Source organism: Amblyomma maculatum, unplaced genomic scaffold (genome assembly GCF_055883805.1).
Source record: "Amblyomma maculatum isolate TAMU_Amacu unplaced genomic scaffold, ASM5588380v1 scaffold_19, whole genome shotgun sequence".
NCBI classification, from domain to species: domain Eukaryota; kingdom Metazoa; phylum Arthropoda; class Arachnida; order Ixodida; family Ixodidae; genus Amblyomma; species Amblyomma maculatum.
Window position 1 is genome coordinate 416908 of NW_028146744.1, and position 17729 is coordinate 434636.

At 44.6% G+C, this 17729-nt stretch overlaps 1 protein-coding gene across 7 annotated transcripts in view; it reads left to right on the forward strand.

Moving 5' to 3' along the window:
• LOC146171553 (uncharacterized) overlaps window positions 1-17729 on the forward strand; it is a 576153-nt gene that overhangs the window by 294917 nt on the left and 263507 nt on the right. For 6 of the 7 annotated variants that reach the window (XR_014702811.1, XR_014702814.1, XR_014702815.1 and 3 more), the window contains exon 7: window positions 4974-5062. The gene's annotated coding sequence lies outside the window, so the exon portion shown is untranslated. Of the gene's footprint in view, window positions 1-4949; window positions 5063-17729 lie in introns of all 7 variants that reach the window. The other variant, XR_014702816.1, reaches the window with a different exon arrangement.

Sequence of the window (17729 nt, forward strand, 5' to 3'; positions counted from 1 at the left end):
CCTGCACGCCGGTTAACCCTTGGAGCACGGATTCAATTTTCCGCTGAAAGATTGCTGGCGCAGAAGAGATTCCAAATGGTAGCCGATTGTAGCAGTATAGCCCTTTTTGAGTGTTGATGACGGCCAGTTTCCGCGACTCCTCGTCCAATGCTACCTGGCTATAGGCGTCTCTCAGGTCTAGCACACTGAACCGTTCTCCTCCCGCTAAATTGGCAAACATGTCGTCAATAACTGGTAGCGGGTATTGCTCAATCTCACGCACAGGATTTAGTGTGGCTTTAAAATCTCCGCAAAGGCGCACTGAGCCGTCCTTCAAGACGGGAACAATGGGTGTGGCCCATTCCGAATATGGTACAGGCGATATTATCCCTGCTTCCGTAAGCCTATCCAACTCCTGTGAAACTTTTTCTTTGTACGCAAAAGGAACCTTCCTTGCTTTGAAAAACTTGGGGGTTGCTCCGCTTTTGAGATGAATCCGTGCTGGCGGGCCTTTCAAGAGTCCGGTGCCCTCGCCGAAAAGATCTGCATAGCTGTTCAGAATTTCCCCGGCAGGTTGATCGGCAGCTGGCGGAACCGTGCTGGCCACGTTAGTCTGCGCCTTTACGTGCAGGAGAGTCATTCCGGTGTCCTTCAGTTTCTGCAATAAATCCCGGCCACAAAGACTGGAGCCTCTGCAGTTTAACACCACCAGATTGCATTCCACTGTAGTCGCTTGATAACGCACGTTCATGTTCATGACGGCCAGCACTGGTAGCTTTCCAAGATAGCACGATAACTTTATCGGCGAGTTCGCGAGCGGAGGCCATTCATTGCGATGTTTGTCATAAATAGCTTTTTAAATGACGCAGACTGGGGATCCAGTATCAGTGTCCATTTTTAGGTCAACGCCGTTCCGTGTGAATGTTTTCTGAATGGGCGGTAGCAGCGTCTGCGCCGCCGTACGGAGGGACCATATCTGCGATGTACTGCTATCACTGTCTTCCGATTCCTGCTGCTTCTGTGCTTCCATGGTACCAGTTCTGTTAACGCTGTCGGCCGCTGAGCACATCTTCGCTAGATGCCCGTATCGTCTGCATTTGAAACATTGCCGTCTGTTAAAGTGACATACTGCAGTCTTGTGGCCGTAGTTACCGCAGCACTGGCATTGCGTTCGCGGTTGCCCTCGTATCGCTGATTGGTGCCGATGAGTTATCTTGAACACGTTTGGATCCCGAGCCTCGCCGGTTATGCCTCGCGAATCTAGTTCGGCGCTTTCTGCAGGTAGTGCCTCTGCTTCCTTTAGCGACAGGTCTTTTATTGCCAGAAGCTGCTTTTGAAAACTCTTTGATCGGACGCCACACACGATGCGGTCTCTGATCATTCTTTCTAGCATAGACGAAAAATTGCAGTTCTGTGCTATTTGTCGTATAGCGACAATAAATTCCTGCACGGATTCTTCTTCTTTCTGATAGCGGTTGAAGAACTTAAAACTTTCTGCTATTTCGTTTGGTGTAGGATCATAGTAGCTGTTCAAGGTCTCCACTACCTTGTCGTAGCTCAACGAACTTGTTTTTGCTTGCGCTACTTTACTGCATAAAACTTGAACGGTCTTTGTCCCAAGGCGGCTACTAGTAAAGCCCTCTTCATTGCATCAGCTGAGATTTCTTTGGCCTCAAAGTACGCTTCTACTTTCACCAGGTAAGCTTGCCACTTATCGTCTTCCTCATCGAAGTCCGGTAGCTTGTAACCCATGTCTGGCGCTGTCCTGGGCCCGATATTCTTGCTTCAGCCTCGTCGCCACTTTTGGAAAGGCGCAGTCAATGGGAACGCCACTGTTGGAAAGGCGTAGTCAATGGGAACGCCGCTCCCGAGTGATGCATCTGACAGCGTAGCCAGGCCAAAAGTACGACGGTTTATTTCCAGATCAAGGGGTATTATATAGTCAGAGGGGTGAGCGGAAAGAAGGAAAGAAAGAATGAAATGGTTGGTGCCGTTGCCGGTTCATAGATGGCGATAGTATCGATTGGTGCCGTTGCCGGTTCATAGATGGCGATAGCACTGTGGCTGTTCTATTCTCTCTCAAACGAAGCTTACAGACAGATCCTACTCTACACCTGAACAAAACTAAATTACCGGTCAAAACGAACACAAATTTCTAGGCGTAACTTTTGACAAAAAGCTCACCTTTCTTCCTCATATAAATGTCCTGAAGAAAAAGGCTTCCAAATCTCTAAACATACTAAAGGTTCTTTCCCGCAAACACTGGGGCGCTGACAGGACATGCCTTAAACACATTTACAGATCTGTCGTACGCTCCTCCTTAGACTATGGCTGCATAGTGTATGGGTCAGCTAGACCATCATACTTAAAAAAACTAGACCAGGTACATAACAAAGGACTTTGACTCTCATGTGGAGCATACCGAACTTTTCCTGTATCGAGTCTGCTTGTGGAAACAAATGAACCTCCTCTTGAAATCGGAACATCACTTACATGTGCCCATATATTTAAAATCAGATCTCTGCCAAAGCATATCTGCTATTCCCTAGTAACTAAATGCCCTTCTAGAACACTATTCACCAACAAACCCAATGCAGCGAGAGCACTGCTCCTAAGATTTGAGCAAATGTGTCAAGAGGTTGAGCTACCGGATTGTTTACCTAGTATTGCCAAAAGACCTAACCCTCTACCTCCTTGGTACCTGGTCCCTGCAGTTTGCAACCTCTCACACAGTTCCAAAAAACAATAACCCCACAAGAGCTCATCATACAAGAATTCCTTCAGCTGAAAGAAAAGTACAGTAGCTTCACAGACGTTTACAAGGATGGCTCGAAAACAGGTCATTATGTCGGAAGCGCAGTTGTTCAAAGTGAATGGGAAAAAACAATGACTTCCACAGTGCGCGTCCATCTTTACTGCTGAATGCTATGCTGTGTCTGTTGCCATAGAGAAAATAATAAAAGAAAACCTCAGCAGAAGCATTGTTTACACAGATTTCCTAAGTATAGTCACAGTCCTTCACACAAGAAACGCAGTTATACCAATTCTGGGAAACATCATACACAGCATAGCAACACTTACAGATGAAGGACGAAGCATAAAAATTTGCTGGGTTCCCAGTCATGTAGGAATTCAAGGTAATGAAAAAGCAGATATGTGCACTGCCAAAGCTCGAGACAAGAAAATAAAAGAAGTGCAGGTACCATCTCAAGACTGCATGAAATTGATACAAAGTAAGCTGATACAAAAATGGCAGTCGACTTGGAACACTGAAACAAATAACAAAATACACGTCATAAAGCCTGTGATAGAAGAGTGGAAATCGAGCACCCACCTTGAACGTTCCAAAGTATCTCTATGCCGTCTTTGCATAAGACACACACATTTAACACAGCGTCATTTTAACTAAACAGGATAAGCCCCTGTGTGATTCATGCGGACACGAGCTAACAGTCACCCACATTTTAATCTCATGCAGACATCTTGAACAACTAAGAAAAAAACATTTTACGCAGTTTTACAAATAACACATTCCTCTTCATCCGGCGTTGCTTTTAGGTGAAAATTCGCTCATTGATTTGCCCTGGGTTTTCAGGTTTTTAATAGAAGCAAGCGTTCTAAACAGAATGTAAGTTTAAATTACATAAATGCAACACTCTTAACCTTGATGTTGGCGCATGATAGCCTAAGCTGCTTATGCGCCACTAAACCCAACACAACAACAACAAAACATGGCCTCCAAGAGAGCATTAATTGTGTTTCAACTGTAGGTGGTTAATCATTACATAACACAATAGCTTTTGATCTGCTGATTTCTCCTTCACTTTAACAAAGTTATTTGTAATTGCAACTGTCGCCTTCTCTTCAAAGAGCCCAGCCGGTAGCACAGCAAAACCCCCTTGTTTGTCCATTTGATGTAATCGAAGATTATTCCGCTCAAAAAATGTCACCACTTCTGCAGTACAACCATGCACATGCTGCCAAGTGCTGACTGGGGAGAGCATGCAGAGGGGCCAACACAGGAGATTCATCGGTAGCGTTGAAGTACTCTGACGGCGAACATTTTGGCGAACAACTCTGTGTTTGCATCCTAGCCGTCTTCACTGGTGATGTCTTTAGAGTACTTTGGGGTGGCTCTGATGTGTGAATGAATCCACGAGTCATCCAATGCCCATCATACGACAAGGCTACATAGATGGAAAACTGGTGAACTCTCGCGCATTGCACTTCCACTTCCGTAGCGGAGCGCGCCGTGGCAGGTGTCAGGTTTTTCTTTATGGTGTTCTTCCATGTTTTTGTGGTTGTCCACGCGAGAAATTTTTATCAGTGAAGGTACTGAAAAACTTTTATTGGGTCTAGTAATTTGCATTGTGGACGCAGCCAGAATGTTCGCAGCTAAAAGATTTATTTGTTTTTCTTCAACACGCAGCATACTCCATACTGATCTCTTGTCCTAGCAGTTATCACACGTCTTGAAAAGCATAAAAGTGAGGTCGTATTCTCGATCGCCCCAAACGGTTCTTACTCTACTTCCAAACGTGTTGCACTTTGTGTTCTCAGCTCTTTTTGCAGACCACCACTATCGTACCTAGCTGTTTTCCCATTCAACAGGCGGTTGAGCAACTCATTGCAAACCAACGCAAAGCTCGTCGGGATTAAGCAGATGGTCAGCGACATCGCTGGGGACTAAGTTGGCCTTACGTTTCATTGCCGGTGTTAATTCCAAATCCCACAGTTTCATGTCAGCTCTAGTCTTTTCATTTTCCATATCAAAAGGCATCAAAAGTGTTGTATCATGACGGGTCCGACCACACTGCAACTTTTCTTACTTGATGGGCCCGCTTGCCTAATTGGTCCCGTTTTCTTGACGCTGTCACTTGGCACAGGAATATGCTTTTCCTCTGTGTCTCACAACACAAAGGCACATTTCTAACATTACCGATCAATGACGTTTTGCTATACTTATGCAGCGTCACATGCTTTCTCGTCGGCAGCACATTGTTGCGGAATCTCCAGTGTCCAAGGCCGAAGGTACTAGACAAGATGGCATCCTGGGGCACGACGTCGACTTGTGCAGCAGATGGTGAGAGATGCAGGGTTCCTTTCAGTATAGTGTGGCAGGCAGTGAATAGGAACATGTGCTTGTTTTCTTTTGCTATCTATCGAGCCAATGATTCAAACTATACACTGGAGCATGTAATTTGAAACGAAGATGTACTCTTCCAAACGAGACGAAGACCGCAGCTAACGTGCGCAGGGAACGGAAAGCATACGTTATATTATGACAATGGGCTATTTTAGTGTGAACACTGACTTAAAGTTAGTTTCCAGACTTCCTATAAATTCATATTACACCTGAAATATTTACAGAGTTTAGAAACCTGATAGTTAAAATTCGAATTGTGGTTTTTATTGCACCCTCGAGACCAGTGTGCCCCTAAATTTATGTGTTTCAATGAGTTTTTCAAGCACACGAAAACAAATTTTAACATATACCTAAGATGAGATTTTAGGAAGTGAAAGATTGGATGATGCAATTATGGCACTTTGCAGTTTCATGAAGCTTGAAGCCATGCTGTCCCATTCACTTGCTACGCGAGAAACGTCACGAAGCAATTGTACATTTGGCTGCCTGCAGGCATATTCATGCACGATCCCTGATTGGTTCTTCAATGGTTAGTCTGCACCTCTGGGCAACGCACGTGCATGACACGAAAGCATGCTATATTATTTTGCTAGGTTCCTAGTCGCATTGGCATACGAGGAAAGAGGGAGCAGAAGTGTGTCGCACAAGCGAGAACAATAGAAATAAAATGTGAACTTGCCATTGCATGAAATTGGTAAGTAGCACACTAAGATCTTATTGGCAGCTTTCTTGGGAAAATGAAGGAAAAGCTGCATAACACTTTAGAATGGATATTGTGCTGCCATAATGAACATTTTATCAAGGTCGTTTTATTTGTTTTACATGTAGGTCATATACACATCACCCATAGTTTCTTGTGAACAAAAAATAAAAAGAGGACAAGCTGTCGGGCTAGTTGGTTTTCCATAGTTATTGCAGCGCGTAGCCGGACAAGGACGAAGACGGAGGAACACGTAAGATGCAGAGGCACTGAACTGTGACTTTATTTTTGGAAATCAGCCAACCATGTCATATATATAACAGAGAAACGCCCACTAGAGGAACAAAATCTACACGTGGCGAAAAAGGTGCAACAAAATCAAACACGAGTATAAAAAATGGATAAATCTAAATGCTTAACACACGATTGACATGGTACAGTGACATAACATGATAATCGTGGCCGTAGGGAAAGTGCGTGAAAAATTAACAAAAATTCCCAGTCCTTAACAAGCAACAATGGCTAAAAAAGGTGGATGCGCAGAAAACATTTTTTATATTAGAACTTGTTTAAAAAACCGCAGAGAAACTTGTGAGATGGACAAAAAATAATAAGTAAGTTAAACATGAAAAAAGAAGAGAGAGAGATGCAAATGTTGAAACAAAATTGAAAGCCAACAATTAACACTGCAAAACAAAAAAACAACAATGAATTAAACAATATGACGGACTGCAATTCAAAATGTATAAAACGAAGGCATGTAAAGAGTACAAATAAAATCAAAGATAAAATCAAGCACAATCAGAGAGAAGAGCAATTTTTTTGTTCGAAAGGAAAACTGAGGATGTGCTGACGCATTGATCCTTGTGCTTAGCAATCAAAGCGACTTCCACTATTTCGCGTGTAAGCTTGTTATGGGATCGGTTTAGAAGGGTCGTTTTCTGAAAGACAGGGGAGCATTTTCTATTGCGGTCACATGTGCGACAATGTGCTGGCAGGTTTTTGTATGATGACCCTGAAAAATCATTGCTATGCTCCATTAAAGATGAATAATACATTGGCCAGTTTGGCTGATGTATGCTTTGCCACAAGATAGAGGGATGGAGTATACAAGCCCTTCTGCGCATGTTACGGCGGGATTCTTGTGCCTCGTGGTGCAGCCATTATCTCTCTTTGTCGTTTTGTTGACCATGCGACAAAGTCTTGATCGGCGGTGCGGGGCTGAAAAGACCACGTGAACGCCTGCCTTCTTACCAATCTTCTTGAGATTATGAGAAATCTTGTGGATATAAGGTATTATTGCTACCTTATTTTGCTGTTGGACTTCAGCTGAAGGGCCTGTCATCTTCATTTTGTAGTTCTTTAACATTTTTCTAGCCACAGAAGAAAGAAGTTTCTGCGGGAATCCCGACTGCGTCGGCCTGCACACTTGAGCTGAAAAGCTATCCTGAAATTTATGCTTGCATGACTTCGTCAAGGCGTTACTAAAACCAGATTGCACAATATTCCTTTTAACCAACTTTGAATGAGCAATACCATAAGCTAAAATGGGTTTCTTGCTTCTTGGTTCGAACGCCCAGCAAACATGATTAGGAGTGAAAAAACGTCTTAGCTCGAGAAAACGAATTGAATTCTTGTCTGGCACTTCGTGGGTCTGCTCAAGTGGCGCCATTGTGTTCGCAAACACGGTCAGAACTTGAGGTACCCGACCTAAAATGGTCTCATTATTTCAACCTAAGATAACTAAGTAATCATCTACGAACCGGAAGATCTTTAAATGCATGAGTTATCAAAGCTTTCATTAAGAGCTCTGTCATGCATGCAGAGGTAAAGGTCACTGAGAACTGGGGCAATGCATGATCCTGTACAGATCCCCTGCCTTTGTATAAAACGAGACCCATTCCAATCTGCAAAGGTTGATTTGAGGTAAACCGACAACAATTCCAAAAAACCATCAACACTAATGCCGCACTTATTCTGAAAAGCCACGGCGCCATATTTGGACAGCCATTACTGTTGATGGTTTTTTGAAATTGTTGTCGGTTTACCTCAAATCAACCTTTGCAGATTGGAATAGGTCTCTTTTTATACAAAGGCAGGGGATCTGTATAGGATCATGCATTGCCCCAGTTCTCAGTGACCTTTACCTCGGCATGCATGACAGAGCTCTTAATGAAAGCTTTGATAACTCATGCATTTTAAAGATCTTCCAGTTCGTAGATGATTACTTAGTTATCTTAGGTTGCAATAATGAAACCATTTTAAGTCGGGTACCTCAAGTTCTGACCGTGTTTGCGAACACAATGGCGCCACTTGAGCTGACCCACGAAGTGCCAGACAATAATTCCATTTGTTTTCTCGAGCCAAGACTTATTTTCACTCCTAATCATGTTTGCTGGGCGTTCGAACCAAGAAGCAAGAAACCCATTTTAGCTTATGGTATTGCTCATTCAAAGTTGGTTAAAAGGAATATTGTGCAATCTGGTTTTAGTAACGCCTTGACGAAGTCACGCAAGCATAAATTTCAGGATAGCTTTTCAGCTCAAGTGTGCAGGCTGACGCAGTCGGGATTCCCGCAGAAACTTCTTTCTTCTGTCGCTAGAAAAATGTTAAAGAACTACAAAATGAAGATGACAGGCCCTTCAGCTGAAGTCCAACAGCGAAATAAGGTAGCAATAATACCTTATATCCACAAGATTTCTCATAATCTCAAGAAGATTGGTAAGAAGGCAGGCGTTCACGTGGTCTTTTCAGCCCCGCACCGCCTATCAAGACTTTGTCGCATGGTCAACAAAACGACAAAGAGAGATAATTGCTGCACCACAAGGCACAAGAATCCCGCCGTAACATGCGCAGAAGGGCTTTTATACCCAATCCCTCTATCTTGTGGCAAAGCATACATCAGCCAAACTGGCCAATGTATTATTCATCTTTAATGGAGCATAGCAATGATTTTTCAGGGTCATCGTCCAAAAACCTGCCAGTGCATTGTCGCACATGCGACCGCAATAGAAAATGCTCCCCATTCTTTCAGAAAACGACCATTCTAAACCGATGCCATAACAAGCTTACACGCGAAATAGTGGAAGCCGCTTTGATTGCTAAGCACAAGGATGAATGCGTCAGCACATCCTCAGTTTTCATTTCGAACAAAGAAATTGCTTTTCTCTCTGATTGTGCTTGATTTTATCTTTGATTTTATTTGCACTCTTTACATGCCTTCGTTTTATACATTTTGAATTGCAGTCAGGCATATTGTTTAATTCATTGTTGGTTTTTTGTTTTGCAGTGTCAATTGGTTGGCTTTCAATTTTGTTTCAACATTTGCATCTCTCTTTCTTCTTTTTTAATGTTTAACTTACTTATTATTTTTTGTCCATCTCATAAGTTTCTCTGCAGTTTTTTAAACAAGTCCTTATATGAAACGTTTTTTTCTGTGCATCCACCTTTTTTAGCCTTTGTTGGTTGGTAAGGACTGGGAATTTTTGTTGCTTTTTCACGCACTTTCACTATGGCCACTATTATCATGTTATGTCACTGTATCATGTCAATCATATGTTAGGATTTTAGATCATCATCATCATCAGCCTGACTCTACCCACTGCAGGGCGAAGGCCTCCCATATTTCTCCACTTAACCCGGTTCTGTGCTAGCTGCATCCACTTGACCCCTGCGAACTTCTTAATCTCATCCGCCCACCTAACTTTCTGCCGCCCCCTGCTACGCTTTCCTTCCCTTGGAATCCAGTTTGTTACCCTACGCGACCATCGGTTATCCTCTCGTCGCACTACATGTCCTGCCCATGTCCATTTTTTCTTAATGTCCGCTAGAATGTCGGTAACTTGAGTTATTTCTCTGACCCAATCTGCACGCTTCCTATCTCTTATTGTTACCCCTACCATTTTTTGTTCCATAGCCCTCTGGGTTGTCCTCAACTTAAGTAGAACTTTCTTGGTTAGCCTCCACGTTTCAGCCCCATAGGTGAGTACAGGTAAGATGCAGCTGTTGTATACTTTCCTCTTGAGCGATACCGGTAAGCTGCTAGACATAATCTGCGAGTGCTTGCCAAATGTGCTCCATCCCAATCTTATTCTTGTTATTTCTTTTTCATTGTCCGGATCTGCGGTTACTACCTGTCCTAAGTAGACATATTCGCCTACTACTTCCAGTACTTCGCTACCTAATGTAAACTGCTGTTCCTTCCCGAGGCTGTTGAACATTACCTTAGTCTTCTGCATATTGATTTTCAAGCCTACCTTTCTACTTTTCCTGTTTAGGTCATCAATCATTATTTGTAGTTCATCTCCCGAGTTGCTTAGCAAGGCAATGTCATCAGAAAATCGCAGATTACTGAGGTATTCTCCATCTATTCTTATCCCTAACTGCTCTCCCTCCAAATCTCTGAATACTTCCTCTAAGCAAGCTGTGAATAGTACTGGGGAAATTGTGTCTCCTTGCCTAACACCTTTCTTTATGGGAATTTTGTTACTTTCTTTATGCAGAACTATGGTTGCTGTGCAGCCACTATATATATCTTCCAGCACTTTCACGTACGGCTCGTCTACCCCCTGATTTCGCAATGCCTGCATCACCGCCGAGGTTTCAACTGAGTCAAATGCTTTTTTGTAATCAATGAATGCTATGTATAAGGGCTGGTTATATTCCGAGCATTTTTCTTTCACCTGATTGATGGTATGGATATGATCGATAGTAGAGTACAGTTTCCGAAACCCTGCTTGATCCTTTGCTTGATTGAAGTCTAAGGTTGTTCTGATTCTATTAGCGATTACCTTCAGTTCAGTTCAGGCGTTCAGTCGTGTCCGACTCTTCGTGACCCTATGGACCATGTCACGCCACGCTTTCCGGTCTCTCACTATCTTCTTAACATCACATAGCTTCATCTGCAATGCCTCGAGAATGCCATCTAACCATCGCGTTCGCTGCCTACCCCTTCTCCGGCGACCCTCAACCTTTCCCAACATCAAATCTTTCTCCAGCGACTCCTCTCTTCTCATCAGATGACCAAAGTATGTGAGCTTTAACTTTAGAATTTGACCCTCCAATGAGCAGTCAGGGTTTATGGTCGACAATATCGACTGATTTGATCTTCTGGCAGTCCAAGGAACTGTTAAGAGTCTTCGCCAGCACCACAATTCAAACGCGCCAATTCTTCGGCGGTCAGCCTTTTTCACAGTCCAACTCTCGCATCCATACATCACAACTGGAAAGACCATAGCACGGGTTATACGGATCTTGGTTGGCAGACTAATGTCTCTGCTCTTTACTAGGCGGTCAAGGCTAACCATTGCTCTCTTTCCCAGAAGCAGGCGTCTCCTAACTTCATGGCTGCAGTCTCCCTTCGAGGTAATCTTGGCGCCCAAGAACAGAAAATCTGTCACAGCTTCCACTTCTTGTCCATTGATGCTCCAGGACTTGATAGGGCAAGACGCCATGATCTTCGTCTTTTTAATGTTCAGTTTAAGCCCAAACTTCTCACTCTCTTCTTGTACGCGCATCAGAAGTCTCTTGAGTTCCACTTCACTTTCTGCCATTAAAGTGGTATCATCTGCATATCTTAGTAAATACCTTATACGTAACAGACAGTGCGCTGATTGGTCTGTAAGTTTTAAGGTCCTTAGAGTGCTCTTTCTTATGAATGAGGATAATGTTTGCATTCTTCCATGGTTCCGGTACCGTCGATGACATCAGGCACTGCGTATACAAGGTGGCCAGTTTTTCTAACACGATATCCCCCCGTCCTTCAGCAAATCCGTAGTTATCTGCATTTAGATACATCGATTTTTATACTCGTGTTTGTCCCATGAATTTGAGCGAGCCCTCCGCTCCTTTGGCATTGCACATTCCACCACATCTGTCAATCATCCCCAGTGCAATGGCCTCGTGGAGCGTGTTAACCGCACCATCACGGATATACTCGCCTCCTTCGTGGCTCCGTCCCACAGAAACTGAGATCGTTTTGTTTCTGCGGCAGCTTTTGCACTCAACACTGCGAGGCAAGAAAACTGCCATGCATGTTGACAAGTTTGGTTTCAGTGCGACACATCACATAAGCTGCAAAATTTGTCCTTCAGTCATTTTATTGAAGAACTTGTAATGCGTTATATAATGTTGCGGGACCCTGTGCCCGCCTAGAGATAGACACAGAACAGAGGACACCAGGCAAACACCACTTACCCCAGCGCTCTTCTTTTGTTCTCTAACCCTCGCGCTGGCGCCGCGCGCTTGTCTCGCGCTCGTCCTGCACCTCTTCCTTTTCTGGCGCAGCGCTCCTCGGCGTGCATGTAACATCTTTCCACCGGGGGGGGGGGGGGGAGTTTCAGTGAGCTGCTGCAGGCGCTCCAATTATTACTTGGCGTTTCGTGGGGAATGCAGTGAGGCAGCTGGCGACGACAGTAGTGGTGATGACCCGATATCTAAGTCGGAGTCAATGCTGGCGCTGTTGACATATTGATTCATGTTTACACATGCTCCGTGAAAATGTGGTGCACACCGCATCGTCTATGCTCGGGGAGGTCTTCGAGGTGGTATGTCACGGAGCCGAGCCGTTCAACGACACGGTAAGCGCCCCAGTATCGGGGCATGAGCTTCGTGTAAGGGCCAGTCGTGCAGATGGTGCGGCGAACGAGGACCAAGTCACCCAACCGGAAGGTGGGATGTGGTGGTGATGCTGCACGCGCATGAGCCGTGAGAAGGTTGCACTGAGCGTCGAGGTGGGCGTAACGAAGTCGTTGGGCAGAGTCAATTGGTGACGTAGTCTAACGGTGAAGGCCCAACTGCGCGTCGAGAGGGATGTAGGGTGTTCTGCCATAGACGACTGAGAACGGCGTGAGTCATCTAGGGCGACAGATCTGTTGGCTTTACACCATAGTGTTATGGAAATGGGCTGTTGTCTTTGATAATGCTGCTCATGAATTCCCAGTTCTGCTTTTATGTAATGCAGCTCTTATTAATAAAAACAACTCTAGAATGGCTTGACACATCTCTCTAAACATGGTGATTTAGGCTGGTACAAGACAAATGTTCTGGTACCTGGGTAGCAATGGTATGACATCGCACTCTTTTTGTTAAGGAGGCAAGTTGCCAACACGTCAACATTGGGCTGTAATGGGTGCACTGGACCAGGCTCTGCACCGATGTTTCTCCTGGTGGTGTCTAAGGTTGCTGCATAAGTTCTGGTGCAGCCTCCTTCACTGCAGTGAAACCGTCATCTTCATCAACTGTAATATCTTAAGAGGAACGTCCTGCATGTGCCACAAGCGGTGGTTACACCTGGATAAAGAAGTTGCGTGATTGGTTTTGGGAGGGAACTTTATTGCGATAACAATATGTGCACTGTTTCGGCCGATAGCTATATAAGCTAGTGGCCAGTCTGATAAAAAAATTACTTGTAGTTCAGCCGCAGAGCGCAAAAGGCTGGAAAGGTAATCTTCATATACACAGTAGGACTCGTTTGCAAGATACACACCACAGAACACTAAAAAAACAAACACAAAAAACCAAGCACACTTGGAGCAGACCAGGAGCTAGATATTGAGTGGCTAAAATACAAACAAAGCTGCCTGCACAAATGGTAAACAGAAGATAAATCTGCTCAACCTTACGGCTGCCTGGTCTGCTCCAGAGTGATAGTCCCCCCAGGTTTGTTCGATGTTATATAGGAGCCATGCCGTCTACCGTCAGTGTCCCTTGAGGAAAAGCGTAGCGTTTTTCGTGGAAAACCTGAGGTGCTCGTTGCATTTGTGTAACACAGGATGACCACGCGAGCTAGGCATTACGTCCTGGTCGTCAGCGCAGATGATCGATCTTCAAAGATTGGCCAGCGGGAACTCTAACTGTCCCTGACAAGGATATCTTCGACATCTTCATTTCTGAAATCACGTTAATAGTCTGTCGTCAGCAGCATCAGTTCGTTTCCAGATCTGCAACGAGCAAAGATGGTGCTACAGGAGGAATAGAGTCCACTCATGAATAAGGCAAGCGAAGCACCAATATGGGGCTATAGAAGTTGGATTTAAAAATATAACACTGAAAGGAGAAAACCTTTTTAGGAGTGCACAAATGGAAATCTTCGCCTTTGTCAGTATTGTCAAGCTGATGGTTTTTATGTGCAAGATCATGTATTGAAACCTGCTTAACCTGCTACATAAAAAGCAGATCAGAATATACGAGAGCATCGAGCGGACACTAGGAAGGTGTAAAAGAGAGAAAAATGTAGTTGAATTTTTTGTCGTTCCAGGCTTCGTCGTGAACAAGAACTGCTCATACAGTCTCATCATGCTAGAACGGTGCTTTTTCCTTTGTGCATTATATGATAATGCCTCTGTTGATCTAACTGGCATTTCTCATGGATCCATACCATGCAGTTTTTATAGGGGGCTGAACAAACTGTTCTGCACATTCCTCAACAAATGGAGGAAATCAGAGACAAAGTGCAAGGAGCAATTCTTGTCCACAGCATAGGCTGACCACAACTTCCTGCTAGGGAAATTGGGCATACTCTTACCGCGTGGGGGGGGGGGGTGTCATTGACGCATGCCGCCTGAGAAATATAGTTTATATTCAACTTTTACGTGAATTGTTTTTGCACTAAATTGCCATCTATGAAGTAGAAACTGCTGTTCATGATGCAAGTTGAAGTTCAGATGCATATCGTTTTGAAATAAATCACATTAAAATGCTCGAACATGAACAAATTTTTCAATACCTACGTAAGAATGGGCACCTGACCGAACCACCTTCAAATAGCTCGGTCTGATCGCACAAACTGTTAGAACTGCTGGCAGGTTTATTCATAGTTTGCTTTTACCTTGCTCCTAGCGGCTGTCGTCGGAGGTGGCCATGATCCAGGCATAGTCTGCTTTCCATTTCTCCTTGTATGTGCAGTCTTGGGTCTCGGATCCATCTGTGGGTCGTAGCAGGCGGCGACGTCTTGCCTCTTGACGCAGTGCGTTTTATGGATCGATAACTCACTGGCTTCCTGTACAACGGGGCCGCTCGCTTTAGTAGTGACGAGTACTGCATGCATCTCCCGCTCAAACTTGCTCGTTGTCACAACTGCATGCATTGAAAATCAGAAGTGTCGTAACATGTTATACATGTCATTAAAATTAGAAAAAATAATCATTATAAAATAGACAGGCACAAAATCAAGTACAATCAGCGTCTGATAAGAGACTCTGTTTTTACTTTCTTTTGGAATAGACCTGGGGTCCCAACAAAACATGGCCTCCCCCCGCAGGGGGCACCTGTTAAAGCAGGTGTTTGTGTGTTTTGTGCGACACCACGGACCCCGAGCACCCACGCTTAGCCGTGCGTGGCATCGTCGTGTCTGGGGAAAAGGGGATCCTGGTGGTTGAGCCGATGCCGAGTGTTTGAACCTTTAAGGCCCCTCGACGGAGGCAACACACCACTTTGGCCCACGCTTCCCATAGACGGCACCTCCAGGCTGACCCACCCGGGGGAAACCGGCAGTCGCCTTTTCCTATCCTTCCCTTCATCTTTCACGTTCCTATCTTCTATCCTACAACTCTCCTGTCCTCTACTCTCCTCTTGGTTTTTCCTTACTTCCAGGCAGCGAGGGTTAACCTTGTGTGGCTGACTACCCTGAGTTACGCCGTATTAGGTTATAGTTACAGTGTACAGTTGACGTGGACAGGACTTGCCTGCCAATTCCTGCCCCGTTCCCTCGTTGGGCTCCATGGTGGGTGGCTGGTACCGCAGCCGAACATCATCCATTATGTATGGCTTCTTCCTCCAAACAAACTGATTTCCTTTCCAAGAAAATGCGGACTGATGTATCAGCCCAGTTCTTTTCAGCGAAGCATGAAACTTTCCCTAAATATCATGTGATCCACAGTGAAAGCCCTTCCAAACAAGCTCGGCTTATATCCCCTTTTACAGTATCTAGGTCTCTCACAACCATACTAGGCCCAGGATACAAAGTTAGTAAACTGGCTAGCGGGGATCTCCTGCTTGAGCTGCAAAGCAAACTCCAGTACAGCAACCTTCAGCAACTTGCTACATTTGGGGATAGCCCAATAACAGTCAGTGCTTGAACACAGTCCAAGGCGTGATATCAGAGATTGACTTCCTGTCACTCACTGAAGAACTTCTAGAAGGTCTTTCCGAGCAAAATGTAATCGGTGCACACAGGGTCAAAATCCGAAAGAACAACCAAGAAATACCAACAAAGCATAGTTTTCACTTTTAACTCTAGCAAACTCCCTGAATCCATTGAAGTCAGTTACATCAAAGTAGACATCCGGCCCTACATCCCAAACCCTAGGCTTTGTTTCAACTGCCAAAGATTCGGTCATGGCTCCCAGAACTGCCCTGGCCAACAAACATGCGCAAAATGTGCCTCAACTCAACATAAATCTGACTAGTGTGAAGCTGCGCCACACTGCGCGAACTGTGCAGGTGAACACGCCGCATACTCACGGTCATGTCCTTCTTGGAAGAAGGAAAAGCACATCATTACCATAAAAATCAATTAAAACATAAGGTTTAAAGAGGCACGACAGCGATATCTTGTTAAACGGCACTTTTTTGTTCACAGCCAAACCGAACTATTTCAATGTGGTGGAGCATAGGGGCAGCACACCACAACAGGATTTGGTCTCCGCCGAGGTTAAGCCTCAGGCAGGGCCATCCCTGCCCCAGGCAGAAGCAGTGAAAGCTGCCCTGCCATCGCAGAAACAGGGCACACTGGCCCCAGAGCCAACAGCTCAAAAGGCTTCTCCCCCAGAAGGGAAGCCTGCAACCAACACTCCTAACTCTCCCCAAACGTCCAAAGCCCCCGAGACAATGGACACAACCCCTTCCTCGTCCACGCTGCAGCGGCGGCATAACTCTCTGGAAAGATAACGGAGAGTAAAAACTTATTACAGGACCAGACAAACCTGAAACCTAAACTCAGCTACATTCCATAAAAAAATACGGCGTTCCTCATACACTAGAACTGCCGAGGTCTCATAAACAATTACAACGATATAAAATACATTTTACATTCATTTTCTCCTGTAGCCCTTTGCCTACAGGAAGCTAACTTAGGACCACACCAAAACATTTTAAAATTACACGTCTTTCGCTGCGACCGAAAAGAAGCAAATAGGCTATCTGGAGATGTCGCTATTGTAGTGCAGAATGGAGTAGCAACACGTGAAATTAGCCTCAAAACCAAGTTCAAAGCTGTTGCTGTGCATCATTCATTATAAAACAATAACTTTATTTTCACTGTATCTCCAACCGCACCTAATTGTAACCCTTCATGATCTGGAAGAGCTTTTAGAACAACTGCCAAAACCATATCTGGTTGTTGGAGATTTTAATGCACACTCCACTTTTTAGAGAAGCGATCAGACAGACACTAGAGGTATATTAGATTTTATATTATGCAATGATGTCTGCCTGCTAAATACAGGAAAGCATACATACTGCTCCCCAAGCACGGGGAAAATGAGGGTTTAGATTTCTCATTTAGCTCCCCATCAATATTTACTGATTTTAAATGGGACGTCTTTGACAATCCTCTAGGAAGTGATCATTTGCCTGTCATTATCAGCCTAACACCCTCACCCTCCATCATTCTAAACAAACCCAAGCGGTGGAAGCTGCACCTTGAGAACTGGGCTCTATTCAAGTCTGAAGCCAGCCTGGAAAAGGTCTTTTCCGAGGTACCCTACAAACGAAAACCTTGTAAAATTCAATCAGGCGAAAGCTAGGGCACGGTACGTCCGCTGAAACGCTGAGAAGGCTTCTTGGCAAAAATACATATCATCAATAAATAGCTCAATCATCATCATCATCATCAGCCTGATTATACCCACTGCAGGGCGAAGGCCTCTCCCATATCTCTCCACTTAACCCGGTTCTGTGCTAGCT